General features: G+C 34.8%; 3 long non-coding RNA genes across 4 annotated transcripts; 1 reads left to right on the forward strand and 2 right to left on the reverse strand.

Moving 5' to 3' along the window:
* Positions 1-481: 481 nt before the first annotated feature.
* LOC144209380 (uncharacterized) lies at positions 482-4,878 on the reverse strand. Its single transcript, XR_013329106.1, has 3 exons — positions 4,849-4,878; positions 2,877-3,007; positions 482-583 (listed from the first exon to the last, which is right to left on the reverse strand). It is a non-coding gene; the product is annotated as an uncharacterized LOC144209380 (long non-coding RNA).
* A 658-nt stretch (positions 4,879-5,536) lies between these two features.
* Positions 5,537-8,169, forward strand: LOC144209638 (uncharacterized). 2 transcript variants are annotated; one of them, XR_013329182.1, is made up of 7 exons: positions 5,537-5,778; positions 6,580-6,641; positions 6,933-7,063; positions 7,484-7,564; positions 7,624-7,704; positions 7,771-7,925; positions 7,983-8,169. It is a non-coding gene; the product is annotated as an uncharacterized LOC144209638 (long non-coding RNA). The 2 variants fall into 2 exon arrangements; XR_013329181.1 differs by lacking the exon at positions 6,933-7,063 and having other exon boundaries at positions 5,551-5,778.
* An 865-nt stretch (positions 8,170-9,034) lies between these two features.
* On the reverse strand, positions 9,035-10,837 carry LOC144209411 (uncharacterized). Its single transcript, XR_013329116.1, has 3 exons — positions 10,577-10,837; positions 9,218-9,289; positions 9,035-9,140 (listed from the first exon to the last, which is right to left on the reverse strand). It is a non-coding gene; the product is annotated as an uncharacterized LOC144209411 (long non-coding RNA).
* Between the last annotated feature and the right edge of the window lie 108 nt (positions 10,838-10,945).

Consider the following 10,945-nt stretch of genomic DNA (forward strand, 5'->3'; position numbering starts at 1 on the left):
TTCAATCATTCATTATTGTATTTTTATTTTCTACTAACTAAAAAAAGGAATAAAGGAATAACATTTATTCCTTTTTTAGCAATTAGATAATGAAAACAAATATACATTCATTCATTATTGTATTTTTTTCTACTTACTAAAAAAGGAATACAAGAATAACATTTATTCATTTTTTTAGTAAGTAGATATTGCCAAAAAAGTAGCATTTACCTAACTTACTCAACAGTTCTTACATTAACTTGCTTAGCCACTATCTTATTTATGTTCTCTAAAAATCCACCTTCCACCCTTTTTATACTACAAAAGTGACTGGAAAAAAAGATTGATGCTTTGAAAAGAGAGTAGTAATGTAGTGAAACAAGTCCTGTGATGAAAATGGGCCTTGTGATGAAAGGGGGATGGGAAAATCCTTTATATAAATTGTCTGTATGGAATGGAATGGAAGGTGAGGAAGACTCAGTGAGAGTAATGACAACGGGGGAGAGAGAGAGAGACGGACGAGAGAGAGCGAGAGAAAGTAGAAGATGGGGATGCAGCAAGAGGTTGTGCGCTGATCACTCATGATGGCACCTTAGAGGCCGTCCTGTAAGGAAGAAAAATGAAAACTATTATAGACTCGCTGGGCTATGTTGGCTTTGATGTGTCAGCAGTTATTAGCCAGGGACACCAGTTTTCACGTCCTAACGTGTAAAAGAAAATAATGCTGCAGAGGAAAGAAAAGAAACAACTGCTTTTATACAGAAAACTTTTCATGATATGGTGAACTCTAGAGATTGTGTTTTTTTCCCAACAGTTTTGTTTTATAATAGGCAAAGAGAAAAGTTTTGATGCCCTTGTATTGGCTGTGTCCCTCGTCTGGGATGGGCTCAGGCACCCCCCGCAACCCTTGTGAAGATAAGCGGTACAGAAAATGAATGAATGAAAACTGTTGGGGGAAAAATACAACAATGGTTGAGGCTTAAAATGAAAAAAGTCATTTTTACTTGTGAACCTCTATTTATTGTAAGAAAAAGTGTCATTTTACATTAAATCTAGTAAACATATATTTATTATAAGATGATGCAATCTAAATAACTGTCTTTTAAAGTATTCTACTGCTGTTTTCAGTCTCTACTCACAGTAACAGTTAAACAATCTTAAAATTTCACCAAATTAGAGCATCAATAAGAATTAGTAGAAGCTAATTTTCTCAACTGTAATTAAATATTATTTGGTCATTAAACTCTAAGCACTTTTCCTGCCTCCCTTATTATGTTTATATGAAACTGTGCACCACAGGTGCATATACAACATAATTATATTTATTGGTTAGCTTGAACATTTTACAGAGCGTATTTAATAGAGCATATTTTATTTTATGTTCCTCAATCAGCAGTCTAACATAACCCAATATAACATGAACATATCCACATACACAATTTATGTGTATGACTGACACTGATGTAATAATTCATATATTTGTGATTATTATAATACATATAAGCTGTTATATTTGAATTTTATTTTGGGATTCAAAAGTGAAATGGCATTTTTAAGCACTATTTTATGAAACTACTCTTATTAGTTAGTGCATTCAAATCTAGGGCCATATATTGGATAGGATAGTAGTGTTGATAATGTAAAGTTCTTTGAATGACAGAGGGCTATGTCGAGGTTTTACCAACAACAAAAGAAAGCCAGTGTTTTTGCTGCAGATGACAAAACAGACTGAGAGCGAGGCGACATACTTCAGAACACATTAAGGCCCAACGACAACTGCTGTGCTGACATGATGTCTACATGCTGGACAGAAGACAAACTGTAACTCAGCATCCACAAAATATACATGTTAAAGTGTAAATTTACATTCAAAACCAACTATAGCTGATATTTTTTTCATCAATTAATGTATTTTCCCTTCTGCTTATCCCACACAAGGTTGCCGGGGTGCTGGAGCTTATCCTAGCCAACTACAGGCAGTAGGGGGGAAAAACTCTTAATTAGTTGTCAGCCAATAGCAGAGCACGAGGGGACAGAGAACAATTATTGCTCACATAATTTGTGTTCATCCATTTTACCATGCATATTTTTAGAATGAGGAAACCAGAGTACCTGGAGAAAACCCATGCAGGAATGGGGAGAAGATGCAAACACTACAATGTATGACACTTTATTATATCCATTAAAATATTTTAATGGATATGAAACTTTTTGGGGAGATGAATTTATATGTGAATAGATTGGAAAAAATAAAGGCATGACCTTACAGTGCATTGTGAAATAAATTAATATTCCTCAGAGATTGTTAACCTTTTGTGAAGTTATATTACCCTCTAGTGGGGAACTGAAAATGCATTTTTAAACAACCAAGCTATAATCCATAATTAATAAAACATCCCTTGCACATGTAATTCATATTGTTTATATGATTTGCAATAGATTAATATATGTATAATATATATTTCTTGCAAACACATGTACAATATGTTCTCTTGTCGCATAAGACAATTTTTAAGGTATTAAAGAGTGTATTGTTAAATTGTACAGACTGTTTTAAACACTTTATAATTATCAATAATTCGGAAAAAAATGTAAAACCACACTGGAACTTATCAATAGTATAATTTAAGATTTTTTTAGACATATTTTTCACTGGACAACAATAATCAATACTAAATAACATCTAAAATATTCAATAGTACTTGGAAATGATAACAGTTGTTGTCCAAAGAAAGGATTATCACTGCAGCCTATATTAAGAATCAGGCTTTTACACTTATTATCATATTCTAATAGCTTGCCCAATGGTGCATTTTGTTATGCAGGTTGAGCGGTCAACCAAGACACAGTCCATTAGCCCAAGCAAACCTTACTTTGCAATGCTACACAAAGCATACCTTATTTGTTTCACATTAGTTCCTTGATGTTGCATGGCATGCTCTACCAACAGAAGCAATTTATCATACAATTTTGGCACAGCCATGTTCCGCTTGCTAAACCACTCCTGGTCATCCACCAGAAGCTCCTTCTGCAAATAAATTAAACATGTGTCATTGAGCATGCTAAATGGCTTGCAACACATAATCATCGAAATAATTACGAGGCTGCCATTAAAGTTGGCGAGATGGATGAAACGTGAACTATGGTAGAAGAAAAAAATGGAGGTAATGGTGCAAAAGGGGTTTAGTTTTTCTGTATGATTTCCTTTGGTCTGTTTTGTTCAGGATTGCAGACTCAAAGTGCTGATGGACAATGGCATGATTAGGCTAATCAGAAGAAGCAGTGAGGAATTGTGGGTAGCCTACGCCACCTCTCACATCTTTCTTTGTCCTACTCTGTTTCATTAATCAGCAACCCGAGGCCTCGTGGAGTTTGTTTGTTCTCACGTGGCAATCACAGAAAGAAGAAATCTTTTGGAAACCTTAAGACCATTGCCGGAATTTATTTTTTTTGCACATGCAATAATACTTCTATTCGTTTTTGAAAAAAGAAAATAAAACATAACAGAATATGATCTGAAATATCTATTTTAATGAGTCAATTAATGGGAATTTGAAACCGGCTCAACACTGTAAAATAAGAGTTGTATATTAATTATTAATGGGAAGAAATCATTCAATCCACTGCTTTGTTTAAACCACATGTGTCAAAGTGGCGGCCCGGGGGCCAAATCTGGCCCGCTGCATCATTTTGTGTGGCCCGTGAAAGTAAATTATGAGAGCCAAATTTCTGTTTTAGGATTAAATTAAAATGAAGAGTACAGATGCATATTAAATTTCCTGATTTCCCCCCTTTTAAATCAATAATTGTAATTTTTTAAAAACATTTTTCTGTGTTTTTAGTTCAAAACTCATTTTGTAAAATCTAAAAATATTTATAAAAAAAGCTAAAATAAACATTGCTTTAGATCTGTGAAAAACTGAATATCTGGGGATTTTGATCCAGTTATTTCAATCCATTAATAATAATAAAAATATAAATATTATATCTAAAATGGTCCGACCCATATGACCCAAGTCTGACACCCTTGTTTTAAACAAATAATTATAGATTACATAATTTTACATACTTATAAAAGGGTTTTAATGCATCTAAAATGGTGAATACTATTGCTAACTAGAAATGATTTTAAACTAACCCAAACTGATTTGATAAATATGATAATCTTCCCCAAAGATTATGCGGAGTTGGTTTTAATTTCCATCCCTCTGGATCATATAACAGCTGTGTAAACTGTATCCCAGCATAAAGGACTAATCTGAATGACAACTCTAAGCCAATAAGCAAACAATCAATGTGATCCTATAGCACATTCCCAGTGAAACAGTGACATGATTTCCCTTGGGACACAAGTCACCACAACACAATGCTTCACAGACCAGGTTTGTGGTGTTCAATTACAAGAAGGAAATGTCATTTGAAAATAAGTGAGGTTATACTTTGGCAACTGGGACATGTATCATGAATGTCAATATAAGCAAGCTGAGATAGTAAACTGTGTTTCTTGAAAAAATAAAAAAAGTGGCAGCATTTATTAATATAACATAGCTTTGACGTTTATGAAATGTATTACTGTTGCAATTGTCCATGATGTTAATAGGATATCACCTTAAAGAATGATATAATATAGCAAGCACAGTTCATTCAGAATGAAACCTAATAAACAACAGGACATGCTCGAATGTCTGCATTATATTCGATGACGATATTGGATATTGTGTACAGTTAAAAATGATTTTTGTTGAGTAAAATATGGATATATTCTTAAAGAATATTTTAATTGTATGATGTTATTATGGGGTTAATTCATTGAGTTATGTTTTATCAATTTGGATGAATAACAAAATCCCTTACGTAAGTAATACTTACTCTGCTTCTTTATTCATTTCATGTGTCGGCTGCCCTCCTGTGGACAAATGATGGAAGTTGCAACTCATTTGATTTTTGAGTGCATTTAACAATCGACCCTTTAAGAAATAGACAATACAAAATAGCTAAATGCACAGCAGAACAATCCTAAAAACAGGGCACATTCTTTGTCAGATATGCCTCAAGATGATGATTGATTTATGGATTTAAACACGCTTAAAATATATATTAAATGCTTATATAATACTTATTTTACTTGGAATTAATGTGCATCAAATTGAAATGTGTTGTTAAGTGATATCATAAGTCACTTTAAGTGTTCATACAAGTCTATTTTGGGTGTTATACTAGACAAGAGCACAAAATGACCATTTTTTTAAACATATGGTATCATTTAAATGTCCAGAAGTAAAAAAAAACAAACACCAAAGTGCATGTCATCACAATGTTCATAATGTGCAATACTACTGTATTTTAAATGATTAAAGCCCAAACAAAAAGTATTTACAGCTTCGCCCACAGACTTTAGGATGAATACAATGTATTTTTTGAAGTATGAAAGCCCTATCAACGCGTATTTACAGCCCCGCCCTCGCCCCCACCTATCGACTAATGCAAGTTATTATGGAAAACAATGTATTTTTCTTTTAAGTATTAAAGTCCAACCAAAAAGCATTTACAGCCCCTCCACACAAACATATACTGACTAATGCACGTTATTATGAAAAAAATATATATTTGTGTGTGTCCTTTTTTTAATAGGCGTGGCTGAGGCCAGAGTTCAAATAGCCGACGTCAAATGCCGCAATGGCTGATAGACCAGGAAGCAGGACGGATGTATGTGCGTGCGTGCACTGCAGAGCAGCTCAAAAGTGACCATTTGCCGACGAAATCCTGCCAAACTTCTCACGGGACGATGCTGCACATTTGGTTTGTTGTCGTTTGGGGATTTCGAAGCCCCAGTTCTCATCTTTAGAGTGATTCGTTGACGTGATGTAGCCCCATGTGTGTGCAGACCGCAAAATGTTTGCAAACAAATTGGCTCCATTGCGTTACCGATCGCTCTCTATTTAAAACGAAATCATTCCTTTGTTCCGATCTTCTCTATCCGTGTAATCTTTAAACGCCAGCGTTCAGGGCTTTGCGCAATTGGCTCGATTTTCATCATGATGCATTCTTTTAAATAACTCAAAACTGTGGATTAGTCACCCACACAAATGTCATTAGTGGATGTGTAAGGAATAAACAGTAATCCCTCGATTATCGCGGTTGGTGTAGACCACACATGACAAACTTTAAAGTAGGCTCATCCCTGTTGAAGTAAATTTTTAAAAAAATCCAGTAGTGGCAAGTGAAGGAGTAACTTCAGCTTGTGAGTTTCTTTGTGGCTTTTCACATCTTTTTGAACTTACAAAAGAAAAATCTGCCATGTAGTGGAACTGAACATAAATAAATTATAAACTTTCAGTCCCTTAACTTTTTTAAAGACCTCAGGGCTTTGGACTTTTATTCATATTAGTTTTAAATGTGGCTTTGACAAAACAGATTTATTTAACAATAGTGCATGTCATTTTTGACTCATTTAAACATAATAACACAATACTTTAATCTATTCCTTTTTTTTTTGATTTCCTGCCTATGTACTGATTGGCTCAGGTGCAGGGCAGGACCAATCTTGAGGGTTTTTTTCCATTAACTTTGTGTATTGACCCCCTTTTTTTTGTTTTTCAGAATCCACCCAAGAGGGAGCTGGTTTCCTGCCTTTGTACAGAGACTCGGGCACCCCAATCTGAGTACTGACCCTTTTTTTTTTTGTTTTCCATAAAATTCACCTAAGGTGGACCAGATTTCCTGCCTATGTTGAGATTGGTTCTGCCTGAGCCTATGTTGACGTAGGCAGGAAACCTGCTCCCCTTGGCTGGAATTTGGAAAAACAAAAAAGGGGGTCAATACATAAAGTTAAATAAAAAAAACACTTCCAAGGTCTTACCTTTTATTTTGGAAAAACTCAGATTTGTTCTGCCTGAGCATATCTGAGTTTTTTCAAAATAAAAGGTAAGACCTTGTGAATGTTTTTTTTTCAGAATTCCACCCAAGGGGGACCAGGTTTCATGCCTGAGCAACCAAAAAACATTCCTGAGGTCTTACCTTTTATTTTGAAAAACTCATAGATTTTTCCTGCCTGAGCATATCTGAGTTTTTTTCAAAATAAAAGGTAAGACCTTGTGAATGTTTTTTTTCAGAATTCCACTCAAGGCGGACCAGGTTTCATGCATGAGGTCTTACCTTTTATTTTGAAAAACTCATAGATTTGTCTGCCTGAGCATATCTGTGAGTTTTTTTTCAAAATAAAAGGTAAGACCTTGTGAATGTTTTTTTTTCAGAATTCCACCCAAGGGGGACCAGGTTTCATGCCTGAGCAACCAAAAAACATTCCTGAGATTTTACCTTTTATTTTGAAAAACTCATAGATTTGTTCTGCCTGAGCATATCTGTGAGTTTTTTCAAAATAAAAGGTAACACCTTGTGAATGTATATTTTTCAGAATTCTGCCTGTGTACAGGCACCCCCAGGTTTTTCAAAATAAAAGGTGAGCTTTTCTCAATGTTTTTTTCTATTAACCTTTTTTCCCCAGAATCCACCAGGGGGACCTGGTTTCTGCCTCTGAACAGATAGGCTCAGGAGCCCCAATTTATGAAGTTTTTCAAAATAAAAGGTGAGCCCTTCTCAATGTTTTCTTTTGAACTCTGTATTGACAACTTTTGTTTTTTCCAGAATCTTACAGGGGAACCTGGTCTCTGCCTCTGAACAGATAGGCTCAGGAGCCCCAATCTATGAAGTTTTTCAAAATAAAAGGTGAGCCCTTCTCAATGGTTTTTTAATTAACTCTGTGTACTAACCCCTTTTTTTCTGTTTTCCCAGAATCCACCAGGGGGTGGAGAAGATTCAATTTTTTACGATGCTGTAACACCAGCGGGAACCTATCTACAAACTTTTTCAAAATAAAAGCTGAGGCTTTTATTTTCCAGATTTCCTGCTGGTGACAAGAGGAACTACTTCATCTTTTCAAAATAAAGGTGAGCCCTTCTCATTGCTTTTTTAACTAACTGTACTAACCCCCCCCTTTTTTTCAGTTTTCCTGAATTCCACCAGGGGGTGGAGAAGATTCGATTTTTTACGATGCTGTAACACCAGCGGGAACCTATCTACAAACTTTTTCAAAATAAAAGCTGAGGCTTTTATTTTCCAGATTTCCTGCTGGTGATGAGGAGAATTACTTCATTCTACTCAAGTTTTTCAAAATAAAAGCTTTTAAATGTATGCATGTCTTGTCTTTATCTAACAAAAAAAATACAAGTCACAATCAGAGTTAAAACTTTTTATTTACAAGTAAACATTTGAATGTAAGCATACTTAAGAAAACATTTGTAGTTAACAAAAAACAGAAAAACAAACAATTAGGCAAAAAAATGAAAAAAATGGGAATAAACACTTAGGCAAAAAAAATGAAAAAAAAGCAGGGGGGGATAAACACTTAGGCTAAAAAATCTGGAAAAAGCAGGGGGGGATAAACACTTAGGCTAAAAAATCTGGAAAAAGCAGGGGGGATAAACACTTAGGCAAAAAAAAAATGAAAAAAAAAAGCAGGGGGCATAAACACTTAGGCAAAAAAAAGCAGGGGGTATAAACACTTAGGCAAAAAAATCTGGAAAAACACTTAGGGAAAAAAAAAGCAGGGGGGATAAACTTAGGCAAAAAAAATGAAAAAAAAAGCAGGGGGCATAGACACTTAGGCAAAAAATCTGGGAAAAAGTAGGGGGATAAACATTTAGGCAAAAAAAATCTGGGAAAAAGCAGGGGATAAACATGGGCAAAAAAATGAAAAAAAGCAGGGGATAAATACTTAGAATTTTTTTTTTTTTTTTAAATAGCAGGTGGGGTAAATATTTGGAATATAAAATTTGATATAAATGGGGATAAACACTTTGAAAATAAATCTTTAAATAAAGGAGGGATAAATACTTAGAAAATAAATCTTTAAAAGAAGGGGGGTAAAAACGGGGGTATTAACACTTATAAAATAAGAAAAAAACACTGAATTCTTACTCCAACATTACATGACAACCTTCTTACCTTAAAAGATCTAGCCAAAAAGCTGTGGAAATGAATGGCCAGTGAAATGTAATCACGATTAAGGTTTTTATTATATTTGGATATTCAGAAATACAGACACCATACGATGCAAGAGAGACATCTTCAAGTGGGCAACCTGCAACCAAGATACCTCAGGCCTGTAAGAAAAAAATAGCAAAAGTTAGAATATATAGAGACTGGAGATTCAACTTTATTTTGTGGGGGTAAATTTTACCTTGATCAGTCCCAGTCTCCCCTTCTGTAACCTCATGAGTGATCTAGGCACATAGAAAGCTGCATCTTGGTGCTAAACAGAGGAAAAAAAGCACAAGTTAGAATATTTACAGCCTGGAGATTCAACAGTTAATCTTAGTTATTTTTTTTTAATGGGAATTAGTTTTATCCTGATGCTAAACAGTGAAAACTTGATTTAACCAAGGTATTTGGGGGTTGCCAACCAATTACAGCATAGATAAATCTGACAAGAATTTTGATAAATGATCAAGATAAAGAATGAAAATAAGTTAGCGAGTGCTATTTCCCAGACAAGGGTATTAAATATGCAGTCTGAGGTTAACAGCTAGAACAAGGGTGTCAAACTCGGGTTGGTTCGTGAGCCGCAATAAAGTCAACTTGATTTCACGTGAGCTGTACTATTATAGGAAATATTTAGATATTTTTTTCTATTTAAATTGGATTAAAAAACCTGCATCAAAAGCCCTAAATATTCAGTTTATTTATAGATCTAAAACAAAGGTTTGAGCTTTTTTTTCTTCATGAGGGAAATATCTTGTAATAATTTGTTTTTCATTTCAAAAGGAAACAAAATATTTTGGGGAAAATGTTCAGTATTAGCATGGGAAACAATTTTTAAAATAAATTTAGATTTTACAATATGCTTTTTTAAAAACTTAAAAACATAAAGTAAAAAAATGGATTAAAAATACAATTATTGATTTAAAGGGGAAGATGAGGTAATATAATATACCTGTATAATATTCATTTAAATTTGATCCTAACAGAAAGTCAGCACTCATGATTTAGGGTTAGAGATTTTCTCAGGCCGCACAAAATCACAGTGGGCCAGATTTGGCCCCCGGGCCGCAACTTTGACACCAGTGAACTCAGAGAAAGTTGGCTTAAATTTTACATATATACGTGATTTTTTTTTTTGAAAAACAGAACAATTACAAATCGGGAACGGGTGTTTAGCACTAAGAATGAAAACGATTACATACAAAACAACAGGAACTAAGTCGTGCCCCTGGATGTCATTCTAGAGTGAACACTTACCCAGGAAACTGTCAGTTGATGTCTTGCATTGTTTGATTACATTTAAAGTCTTGCTACACGACGCAATAATGGAGAGAAAACGGAGAACATGCTTTTTAAGTCAGATCGTGACGTTAACATTAATGCTGATTAGTAACATCTTGCACAAAGCCGGTCGAGAAAAGAAGCCCATACTTAAATTGTCGACGGTGTGTTAAACCTGGCATTAAACTAAGAGATTTGTTGGCGTTTTGGGCTCAATTAATTGCTGAAAAATCTCCCGATCGCGTGATAAAAACGCATTTATTGCTCGATTTCTTACCTCCTTGGCGTGCAGTCCACCATGGCCGTAGAAAAAGCGTTCCAAAAAGGAAGCGTTACTGCGCATGACCTCAATTAGTAACCCCGCTACGTCGACAATGGGCGTGTCCACGCCCATATTGTCCCGTCACATTCAAAGTGGAAAAGATGGTGAGCCACATAGTAAGAAACAAGTTATCGCGAGTAAACATACATCGTACGGTGTTTGTCCGTTTTTTTGGGGGTTTGTACGGGGAATCATAATCATTTATAAGGGCATTTAACGGGCGAGGTTGACAGGTATGATATACCTTATAGATTCTTGTAAGAAATGACTATGATGCCCAATAGTAGTCATCTCCTCAAGATGGTCAACAAAGTCATCATATTC

The sequence above is a fragment of the Stigmatopora nigra genome, chromosome 16, assembly GCF_051989575.1.
Source record: "Stigmatopora nigra isolate UIUO_SnigA chromosome 16, RoL_Snig_1.1, whole genome shotgun sequence".
Taxonomy (NCBI): Eukaryota; Metazoa; Chordata; class Actinopteri; order Syngnathiformes; family Syngnathidae; genus Stigmatopora; species Stigmatopora nigra.